At 43.8% G+C, this 12,087-nt stretch overlaps 1 protein-coding gene across 1 annotated transcript in view; it reads left to right on the forward strand.

Annotated features, from left to right (window-relative positions):
- The window catches only part of OSBPL10 (oxysterol binding protein like 10), a 121,261-nt gene that overhangs the window by 17,804 nt on the left and 91,370 nt on the right, over positions 1-12,087 (forward strand). The window lies entirely within an intron of this gene.

Raw genomic sequence — 12,087 nt, forward strand, 5'->3', positions numbered from 1 at the left:
TCTGGTGTACACAACTGCTTTGCTTTTAAGGGCTCCAGGTATGTGCTTTTAAAGGGCTCCAATTCATCAAGTGGAGGAAGTACTGCTGCCCTAACCACATTTATTTAAGATGAAATTTTTTCAGTTCTATTTTCCAAACATGCATTCTCCTCCCATCCCTTACAAGTGACCTGAAGGAGGAATTGATGGATTCTTTGGAGCTGTAAAGAAACCCCCGGCTATCAAAGCAAAGTTGCCATCTAAAAATGTGTCTTTACAGAAAATAAACATGATGGTGGTTTTACAGACAAGATTATGTTTCTGTAATGGACTGTACTAAAGATGAGATGCAATGAAGAGTGAACATTTCTGCAGTGGCTAAAGTGTTGGTCTTGGATGTGGGCAGTTCGCTAACCCTTAGTCTACCTCTCACAGGGTTGTTGAGTCTCTGTTCGGAGCTTCTTGGAGGAAGGAGTTGGTAGGGATATAAATGTAGCAAGTAGATATGAGCTCTGTAGGGTGTCGGCTTTTTACGCAGCCAATTTCCACTGATGACTGCACCCAGAGGCTACCCTAAACATCTTTGTCTCTAACCCAAGACTAGAAACGTTCAGCCCAAGCTGATCATTAACATGTCACTATTGGTGACTAGAAGTTGTTTCCAGGTGATCAGAGCTCCTGATTCACATCACATTCTGCAGAAGGAGCCTAGCCAAATAGCAAAAGCTGAGCTGCCCCAAAGGGAGTGGTATCAAAAGGTGCTTGCAGTCCATTTTTCTGAGGTCTTTTTCCTTTCTTTCAAAAAGTGGGTTTTAAGCACATGCATGCACTTTATTAATAGGCAGTCTGTTAATTCTTTAGATAAGTTTGTAACTTTTTGCAAGAGTGGTTCAGTATGCCATAATGAGGCCAAGAGAGCACAGATTATTTTATTAAAGATATTTATATCTTGCCAAATCAAAGAGACTTTTAAAGCAGTTTAGCAAAGGGGAATCATGATTTGGGTTCATTAGGGATCCCTTTTAAATGAAGGAGACCTGAGAGGAAAATGGAAAAGAAAGCATGGCTGTGGTGTGCTTAGGAAGACTTAAGTTCACCCCCTCTTTTTATTTATCAGCCCTTCTGCTACTGGAGTAGAAATATTCTCTTGATGCCCCGAGTACTGGGAGTCTGCCTTTCTATCACCTTGATTTTTAGCCTTGCAAATGCTGGAACAAAAGTTACTATTCCTATCTCACAGTATCTTATGTTGGCAATATGTAGAGCAGGGACACACACACACACACACACACACCACTCTTCCTCCAAAGAGCCCAGAGCAACCTACATGGTTATGTTTTTCCTCCCAAATCCCAAGGTGCCAGCCAGGGAACCATGGCATCTAAAAATTTAACCATGGTGCCTAGACTAAGATATTCAGAGGTAGTTATTTAATACAATCTTAATTTGTCCCAGGCCAGCACTGTTTCTGTTCTTGATATGTTACTTGTAAAGAGAAGCCCATTGACTCTCCTCCCCACAAAAAGATTCATAATTAAGTCTAGAAAGTTTGTCAAGCGTCCATTGTCTGGCTCCTAAATTTTTGGGCTGGTTCCTAGATCCAAAGAAAATGGTCAAGGCCTGATTTAGTATGTTGATAGCCTGAAACACAGACTAAGAATCTCTCATTGGTTTACAAAGTTTGTCTTAATTGGTTACCTGGAATTGATTCTTACTAGCTGTGGGTGATTAGGTGAGTGACTGTTTTGTGCACCTGCTTGAGGAATAACTACAGTATGAACAATCCTGGAGGAGGTGGAGATCTTCTAGATGGGCAAATGGAAATGCAGTTGAAGAAGAAGAAAAATGTAACTGTTTGAAATAGAAGGGTTTGCTGCAAGTTGATACAAGTCTTAGAAATTGGCATGGAAACCTACTTATTAGCTCCTTTTCTCAGATTTTGATTCCAGAGATTCTTGGCTCAGCTTCAATTTTTTGCAGCTTATTTCCCATTTTCTAAAGAGACCAGAGGCATTTGTTATGAGATTACTCTCTGTGAAATGCTTGGATGTTTAGGTGTTAAATCTTGTATTAAAAGTTTCTTAAACCTAGCTGATTCACCTTGCACTTGCTACAGAGTATCATAAAGGTGTACCCTTTTTCACAAAGTAAACGTTCCTGAGTGTAAGGTGGGATATGTTTTTACTGTGGGGTGGTGTTACATGGATACAATACTGTTTACTGGCAGGGCCATCCCTAGTGGGGTGCGGGGCTAGGGGCAAATAGGCATGTGTGGGGCCCCCTTAACATTTCAATCTAATAAGCATAATCTGTAAAACACAGACACAAAGACACACAATTTAACATGGTTGCATTCCAAACTTGAATTCAAAAATCGAATTCTCTTGCAATAAAAATCTCATTTGAAGGAAGATGCTTGGATTCCCAACACTTAACTCAAAGTTTGATGGCAGACCCCTGCTGACTTGGCAAAGAGGCACCTTTTAATGTGGTGATTCTCTTTATTTAGCAGGGGGAGAGTAACTGGCCCTATCCACCCCCAGCATAGTACCTCCAGTGACTGTTGCTGGTGTCATGTTTCTTTTAGATTGTGAGCCCTTTGGCGACAGGGATCCATCTTATTTATTTATTATTTCTCTGTGTAAACTGCCCTGAGTCATTTTTAAGGCGATATAGAAATCGAATAAATAATAATAATGATAATAATTAATAATGGGAAGGACTCAATGTCTGGATAAAACAAACCAGTCAGTAACACCTGTCTGACTGTGTAAACAAGAAATAATAATAATAAATAATAGGTTATAGTTAAACAATCCATTATATATGTTGGATGATATGTGGAAAATGCAGTAATACTTCCTAATGACCTACAGACTTCAGTATAAAATATACACACAAATTTGGCCACATTGCTGCTTACCCCCATTTCCAGCTCATTTATGAATATATTAAAAAGCATTTGTCCCAGTACAGATCTGGGGGGTGGGGTGCTAATTCTTAGTTCTCCGTATTGTGTAAATCTTTTTATTACTATCCTTTGTTTGCTGCCCTTCAGCCAGTTATAATGCATAAATGAACCTGCCTCCTTATTCCAAGACTGCTAACCTTAACTTGACACCTGGGTGGCACTCAACCACCTGAGTTGGCTATTAGAAGAAACAAGTGGACCTTGCAACAAAACATTGCATCTCCCAAACTTTAATGCAATTTAAATGATGCTCCAAGGCATTAAAGGCTCAGGCAGGCTAATCCCCAATCCTCACTAACCTTTATTCTGCTGATTCCACCCCCCCCGCAAGCAAGTGACACCTCAGCTTTTGGTGGCATTGAGTGCCTCCATCCAGCCCATACCTTCTCCAAGCAGCAGCCACTTGCTGGCCTCTGGTGGTGGGAAGAGAAGGCAGCCAATCGTGAGGGCCTGGCAGGTGGCAGCTGACAATGCTTGCGGCCTGGGCTTGTTGCTGCCTCCGCTCCGCTCCCCACCACACACAGCAGCACTGCCAGCACCGGGAGAGCCAAGGCAGGCGCATAGGTGGCTTTGCCGCTTGCACGCTGCCTCCACCACCCGCTCCCCGCCACTCCGCACCCCCAACCACACGCATGGCAGCGCTGGCCGGGAGCCTAGGGGTGCGTGCGGCCACTGACGTGTCACCGGCATCACTGACGTCAGGGATGTGCACTGGTGCCAGCGCTCTGCCCCTCCCCCCTGCCCAAGCAGGCATTATGGTGGCCACCAGGAGCCAAAGTGGCATGAGGCTGCTGAGTGAGCGGCTGCTTGCCGCTTCCGCCTCCACTGCAGAGCCACGGCTGCTGTCATTGCGGGACCCCTCCCAGTGCTTGGCCTGGGGTGATCGCACTGGTCGCCCTGCTCTAAGGACAGGCCTGCTTACTGTTAGGACTTGAGCTCTTGTGAGACCTTTGGGGACAGGGATCCATTTTATCTCTATCTATCTATGTAAACCGCTTTGGGAACTTTTGTTGAAAAGTGGTATATAAATATTCTTTGTCTTTATATTACTCCTCTTTCCCAACTAACTGACTGTGTAACGGTCACAGTACATGTGTAAGTGTCCGAGGGACCTTGGACAACAATGTGGGCTGAGTTGTGTATGCGCTGCAGGGAGAAGTGAAAGCCCAGAAACCAAGGCGGAGCTCTACTAATGGAAAGTGTCCTCCATCCAGTTTTTCTGGTCTCTCTTCTCTTTCTCTGCAGTGCTATTGGTCTCTTGACTTTCAGCAGTACTGTACTTTTTCCCTTGCAGACTTGAGGGTGGGGCTGTAGAGGTTGTTTGCACAAATGTTCTTATGCTGGCATATCTGTGTATGCGAGCCCCCAGAACTAAGATATCTGCAGTACACGTAACCCAATCTGCCTCATTACTGATATCCAGTATCCTTATTTTTGCTTTACCCTGTTCCACCACCATTTTGGCTTTAGGAACATAGGAAGCTGTCTTGTATTGAGTCAGACCATCTAGCTCAGTATTGTCTATACAGATTGGCAGCAGCTTCTTCAAGGTTATAGGTAGGAGTCTCTCTCAGCCCTATCTTGGCGATGCCAGGGAGGGAATTTGGAACCTTCAGCATGCAAGCAGGCAGATACTCTTCCCAGAGTGGCCTCATCCCCTGAGATGAATATCTTACAGTGCTCACACATCTAGTCTCCCATTCAAATGCAAATCAGGGTGGACCTTGTTTAGCAAAGGGACAATTCATGACCAGCTCTCCTCCCGCTTTATATTTGCTTGGTGGTCAACTCTGTTTTTCTCTCATTCAATTGAGTGGTAGGTGTTTACACAGCCAAAGACCTGCAGCTTAAAAATGGCACACTTTATAGCAAGATAATATGGCTCTGAGTTGGCCTTGGCCTTTAGTTTTTTAGTTAGAAACTGTAACTATTATGACTCAATCAGTCAATGACATTAATCAAGTGTGGGAGGTGTTGCAGATGGCTTCCCGCTTAAATATAAAAGAACCAGTCTGGGACTGGTCCCGACTGTGGGCCCATTTGAATGACAAATGAAACAGAGGGTAGGCTTACCTGACGTTAACCTCAGAAGCAAGAATCATACCACAGATGATCTGGCAGCTGCGGTTCCATTGTCTCCACCTGCAATCCCTCTTCCACCGAGCGCCTCATTTGCCTGGCAACCATTGGCCCTGATATGAGAGGGGCACGCTTGCGGGAGGAGCTTGAGCACAAATCCCAGGTCTCTGCATTCAAATGACACAATGGGGTCAGCAGAGCTCCGGTTCTGGTTAGTTTTTGCAAATGATAGATTTGTGTGGGGGGGCGGGGGGCGGGAAAGGTTGTGGAGAACTCTTTCCCAGCATACAAATATCAGTGTTTTGATACTGGGAAAAGCAATGCAGTTTCTTCCTTAGCTGCTACTTTGTTGGAGTGCTGTATGGAACGTGGTTGTGCAGATATCGTGAATGCCAATTAATCAGTGCCCATGCCATCACAAATGCCAAACTCCTCCCCTATTCATACCATTTTGGAAAACTTTCTGACTGTTTAGAGGCAGAATGTTCCTCACCTATCAATCCAATGGGAGTACTTGTGTAATCTTTAAACACTGAAAAATGACTATACCAGCAAGACAGCAGGGTTTCTCCTGCAGCAAGGCTACCACTTATCCACTGTGTGAGAACGGCACATTTTGTTACTGGTGCTGTTGATGAGGCTAGTTCTGTTGTAGTGCAAGAATAAAATCCAACTAGCCCCTTAAGGAAAGATGTGTGGAGGTTCTAATGGACAGAAGTGATTTTGCCTGAAGGGAAGGACTGTAGGTCTAGACACAGAAGAAATCTATTGGCTTCTATTTTTATTTTGAATACTTAAGTGGAACTGACAGGCAGAATATAAGTATTCAAAATAAAAATAGATTTGTTGTTGATTACATTTTAATATTCTTCCCTTTCTCCAAGGAGCTCTGGGTAGCATTTGTGGTGATTCCTACCACCATTTGAGTTTCACAAGTGGAATCTACCTCTGAGGTAGGTTAGCCTGAGAGATAGTGACTGGTTCAAGATTATCCCTCTGATTAGGAACTTGAACCTATCCTAGTCCACTACTCTAACCACTGTACCACATTGGTTTTTAGAACTCCCTCGTTTTATTTTTTAAAGAAGAGGCCTAGGAGAAAGATCTCTGAAATTTTTCTTTGAAATTCTTATTTTAAAAGGAGGAAATGGCATAAAATAAGCGAGGTGACCTTGAGTAGATATCCATTGATCTTCCTTATTTAATGTATGTGGATTTGCAGAATGTTTTAAAAAATCTAATATAGTTTTTGCCTGTTCCTACTGAAATAACTCAATAGTGCTGTAAGTGTAATGAAGAGACAGAATCCCATCCCTTCTGTTTCCCTTTTAAAATATAAATGGGGAAAAAAATCAGTTAGGAAATCCAGTTTCACACAAAGAGTGTACGAAGGCTTGAAATGTGCCAAGCTTGTAATGGCGCTTCCTGTTCATTCAAATGCAGACTTGCAGGCTTGGTGCTTAGTGTGCACTGATTGGATGCAAACTGGCCAGTTGAAGCTGAAGACATGACTCAAGTCACTGTAGTTAGGCTGAGAGTAATGCTAAACTGTGGGCCTCCTTTGGTCATAAAGATTTTAAGGTTCAGGGTTCTCCTAGATCCAGTATTGCATTTCTGTTTTGTACTGGGGACTGTGTAATCGAACACTTTTGACTAGATCCATCTGGTGGTAACAGTGAACAGGATCCCATCAGTCAGAAGATGGAATTCTTTCGGAAATTGGTAGTCATGTCTTAGTAACTTCAGGGAGAGGCTCCTTCAAGTAACTGCAGCACCTGAGGCTGCCCTTGAAAACTGTCAAGGCTGCCATTTCTGCAGAACGTGAGTCTGAATTCTTACACACAATTCCAATGTTTTATTTGAACCATCTTGGCCAGGGCTGCTCAACTTCGGCTCTCCTGCAGATGTTGGCCTGCAATTCCCATACTCCCTGGCTATTGACTGATGTGGGTGGGAATTATGGGAGTTGTAGTCCAAAAACTGCTGGAGAGCCAAAGCTGAGCAACCCTGATCTAGGCCCAGTTCAAGTTGTTGGCTTTGTGCTATGTTGAGAGTCTGGGATTCTACCCATGTTCATTCCTTGGTTGGGTAATTTACACCTGGCACCAGTATCGCACTTTCAAACAGAGCTATATTAAAGTTTTTGCTAGCAATCAAAGCTCATTGGAGTGGCCGCACTTTCCAGCAGGTTCTAAGTCTCTTTTATATTGAGATAACAGTACATTCCACACTTGCGCATTTCATACAAGCCAGTATATCTCCTTTTAACTCAAAAGGTCCCAAATGGTTTCAAGTGTGACTTCTCTCATCCACACAGACATAATCAAGCACCTTCAAGGCAAGGAACAGAATGTACTTGATATGAAAAGTGCCAGCTATCTCAGCTAGGTTGCTACTTCTTCAGACTACTTCTGAACTTAATGTACTTAAATGCACTTAAGCACATTTTCAATATTTTCCCACACCTATGAAGCCTAAGATGGCTCCTCTGGGCATTACCAGGCATGTTCATGTACTTTTTAACATCAAGGTATGCTTATATGTCCTTGTTTACAGAAAGTTTGGATTAGATTGCTGAGGCAGACTCCATACTCAGAATAAAAACACCAAAGATGTCTTTAGGCATGCTGTAGTTGCTCCACAGCTCCAGAATCTTGTTCACTAAAACTGAGCATTTTTTTGGTGCTGGGGTGGGGAGTTAAAATACTTCATTTAAGCAAATGTGCTATTTGTAGAGATGGATTTAGGGATATTTTTGGCATTCACTATTTTGATTTTATTTTGGAAATGTCTATACTGCCCTTCAGTACAAAACTCTCAGGGCAGCATATAGATAGAACAATAAATAATTCAGTATTAAAATGCAAAAGCAGCAGAAGTAGCAAACATCAGAACAATTACAATTACATACATAGTTTAAATGGGTTTGTTGCTGTTTTGTTTTAGAGACAGACTGAAGAGTGTGTGTGTGTGTGTGGTGTGTGTGTGTGTGTGTGTGTGTATTCAGCAGTCATATTGCACAATAACTGAAAATATAGTTGTGCATAAATATGTTTGGTTCATATATTTTACAGAAAATAGCCTTGGGGCTATCTGTCTATGAAAGTTAATGTCCTTCCTTCACAACATTGAAGATATGCTGGTGCCTGGCAATAATTCTTGCTGAGGGTAGAGTGTTGCTAAAGTGGAGGGTGAATTGTGAAGGTCTGGGGAGGAGGGAAGCACCAACATGACCTCAATGTGGAACTGTGCTGACTCATGACTGCTGGGTTAATAAGTATATCCTATTGCATAAAAGCAGCAGACCTCTTGGACTTTAATGGAATTATAAGTGCCAAGCATTTCAGTAGGTTTATCCAAAATATGCATCTTCCTGTTTATAAAATAAATCTATGACATACATTTACATTGCTGTCACATGCAACAAATTGAAGGTAGTTACCCCGTTAGCTAAGCAAAAAGGCACGTTTCAAAGTGGTGGATCCTCTTCTGTTTAGCAGGGGGAGAGCAACTGGCCCTCTTCAACACCAGCACAGCATCCTTTTAGTAGTTGTTACTAGTGTCTCCCTGATATTTAATCTTAGACTGTGAGCCCTTTGGGAACAGGGAGCCTCCACCATCTGTGTAAACTGCTTTGAGAACTTTTTGTTGAAAAGTGGAATATAAATAGTGGTAGTAGTAGTGTTTCCTCCTGTAAAGCAAACTGCACAGAAGGTTGTCAAACACACATAAGGAAACTATCTTCTGCTAGTTGCAGTATAATAAAAGTTAGTGATGACATGTGTCTGTCACTAAACAGCTTGGGTCCTGTAGACTATAAGTCTGTCTCTGGGTATTTTATTTCAAAGGCCAAAACTGCGTAAGGGAGAATGTATTGCAGATGTAGTAATGCAGGGGCAATTTTGCACTGGCAAGAGCACATAACTCTCTCCCAATGCCTTAAATAATTCAATCTACCGCACTTGCCACTACTATGCTTCTTTTATTTATTTATTTTTATTTATTAGAAACACTTGATATACCGCCCTCTCTGAAGACTCTGGGCGGTGTACAAAAACATGCAAAACCAAACAGGATTAAAATTACATTCTAAATAAAACTAAAGTAACTAACAGAGGGAGGGGGGGGAAATTAGGTAAACTACAAGGTAAAAGCCTGGCGAAAGAGAAAAGTCTTCAATAGAGACTTAAAAATCGACAAAGAAGGAGCCAAATGAATCTGCAGAGGAAGGGAATTCCAGAGAAGTGGGGCAGCAACCAAGAAGACCCTTTCACGGGTCCTAGCGCCATGAACCTCCCGGAAATCGGGGACCGACAAAAGGGCCATCTGAGCAGATCTGACCGGACAGAATGTAACTGGATGGGAGAGGCGGGTCTGTAGGTAAACAGGTGCCAAACCCTGCAAGGCTTTGAAGGTCAAAACCAGGGCTTTAAATTGAACTCTGTAGCAAATAGGCAACCAGTGTAATGACTGCAGGAGAGGTGTTACCCTGTCATATTTTCTGGCACCCATAAGTAAACGAGCCGCTGCATTCTGGATCCGTTGTAGATTTCCGATCGTCCTCAAAGGTAACCCTAAATAGAGGGCGTTACAATAATCTAGGCGGGAGATAACAAGGGCATGGGTCACTGTCATTAATGCTTGCTGATCAAGGTAAGGGCGTAATTGACGAATCAGATGGAGCTGGGCAAAGGCACTTCTGGCTGCAGCCTCCACCTGCTGTTCAAGCAGGAGGTGCGAGTCCAAAAGCACCCCCAAATCACGTACAAGCTCCTTCGGGTTCAGCGCCACCCCATCTAAAACAAGGTTCACATCCAACTGTTGGCCGGTACGAGGGCTGAGTAGGAGTAATTCAGTCTTGGTGGGATTCAATCTGAGCTTATTTTGATTCATCCAGACCTTAACAGCTTCCAGGCATCGATTAAGCACAGAAACAGCATCTCCAGAATGGTCTGGGATGGCAATATGCAGCTGAGTATCATCAGCGTTGATGAAATCTCACCCCAAACTGGGAAATGACCTGACCCAGTGGCTGCATATAGATGTTAGAGGACAGGGGAAAGAACTGAACCCTGGGGAACTCCATAAAGGAGTGGCCATGGGTCAGAGCATCTGTCCTCAATGCATACCGACTGGACACGCCCGCTAAGGTAAGAACGGAACCACTGTAAGACAGTGCCCCTGATACCCAACCCACGCAGGCGGTCAAGGAGGATCGCATGATTGATAGTGTCAAAGGCCGCTGAGAGATCTAAAAGGACCAAGAGAGGGACACTACCCTCATCAAGGTCCCGAAGAAGGTCTTCTACCAGAGCGAGTAATGCTGTTTCTGTGCTATGCCTAGGCCCGAAACCCGACTGATAAGAATTAAGATAGCTAGTTTCCTCTAAGATCCTCTCAAGCCAGGCACATACAACCCTCTCTAACACCTTCACTACAAAAGGGAGGTTGGAGATCGGCCTGTAGTTATCAAGGACCTCAGGGTCTAGGGAGGGTTTCTTCAAGTGGGGGTGAACTATCGCCTCTTTAAGGGCTGCTGGTACGAAACCCTCATGTAGCGAAGAGTTAACCAACTCCCATAGCCAAGAATTAACATTCCCACCAGCTGTTCTAACCAGCCAGGAGGGACAAGGGTCCAAGCAACATGTTGCTGCACCCATACCTGAGAGAATCGTGTCCATATCCTCGACCAACTCAAAGGTGTCCCATATAACATCACAGGGTGGAATCTCCTCTATCTGATCAGATCCTACAGAAGTAGAATCCAACTTGAGCCGAAGGCGGGTGACTTTATCAGCAGAGAATTGAGCAAATTGATCACAGCGTCCAGACTGAACATCTACCAGCTCCTCTCTCCTAAGAAGGGAGTGGATAATCCAAAATAAGGCTGCTGGACGAGAGTCAGCTGATGCTATAAGAGCGGAGAAATAGTGGGATTTTGCCACTCTTATCGTCCTGGAATATTCCCGAATATGGGAAAGTAGTCGCATTCGGTTATCTTCAGCACCAGTTTTCCTCCAATGGCGTTCCAAGCGTCTTTTGGTTTGTTTCATCTCCCTAAGCTCCTCAGAGAACCAAGGGAGCCGGGATCCACGAACTGTAAGAGGACGCTTGGGAGCAACTTCATCTAATGCCCTCATGGCCTTGATGTTCCAAGATTCCACGAGCTGTGGAATCTTCTTTTTTATATTTGCAAAGGGGTTTATGGTCTTTCTCGTGTTTGGTTGTATGAGGGAATTCCTGTTTTATCAATGGGGAGCTGAAGTGGAGCAATAAGTGGCCAAGGCAGCACATAGGGCCAGTTTGGACAGAGCCCTATCGGCCTGCATGATTAGAAAGGGGACATACTGAGAGTGAGCCTTTCATGGTCCTCTAGTCCAGGGATTCTCAGTGTTGGGTCCCCAGATGTTATTGGACTTCAGTTCCCATAATCCCCAGCCCCAGTGGCCTTTTGGTTGGGGATTATGGGAGTTGAAGTCCAACAACATCTGGAGACCCAACCTATCATCATCATCATCATCATCATCATCATCATCATCATCATCATTTATTATATTTATATTCCGCTCTTCCTCCAAGGAGCCCAGAGCGGTGTACTACATACTTAAGTTTCTCTTTCACAACAACCCTGTGAAGTAGGTTAGGCTGAGAAAGAAGTGACTGGCCCAGAGTCACCCAGCTAGTTTCATGACTGAATGGGGATTTGAACTCAGGTCTCCCTGGTCCTAGTCCAGCACTCTAACCACTACACCACTCTGGTTCTCTATAGGGACACGCATGTCCCTATATCACACGAGGGACAGGGGGTTGTTTTCTGAATGGGCCCTCTGCCGTGCTTCAAATACTTATGTTAATAAGTATTTAAACAATGAGTCCATGACAAATCTGTAAGATCTTGATCCAGGTTCAGTTCCACCTGAGACACACTGTTGTGATGTAACAACTAAATGGTACTGTTAAGACAGAGCTCTCTATCTTGGAGAGCATGATAGGTGTACACTTAGCTATGTTTTGCTGAAGTTGTTTTGAGCTGTGGGTAAAGACCTAGAGGGCATGTA

Source organism: Hemicordylus capensis, chromosome 6 (assembly GCF_027244095.1).
Source record: "Hemicordylus capensis ecotype Gifberg chromosome 6, rHemCap1.1.pri, whole genome shotgun sequence".
NCBI lineage: Eukaryota > Metazoa > Chordata > Lepidosauria > Squamata > Cordylidae > Hemicordylus > Hemicordylus capensis.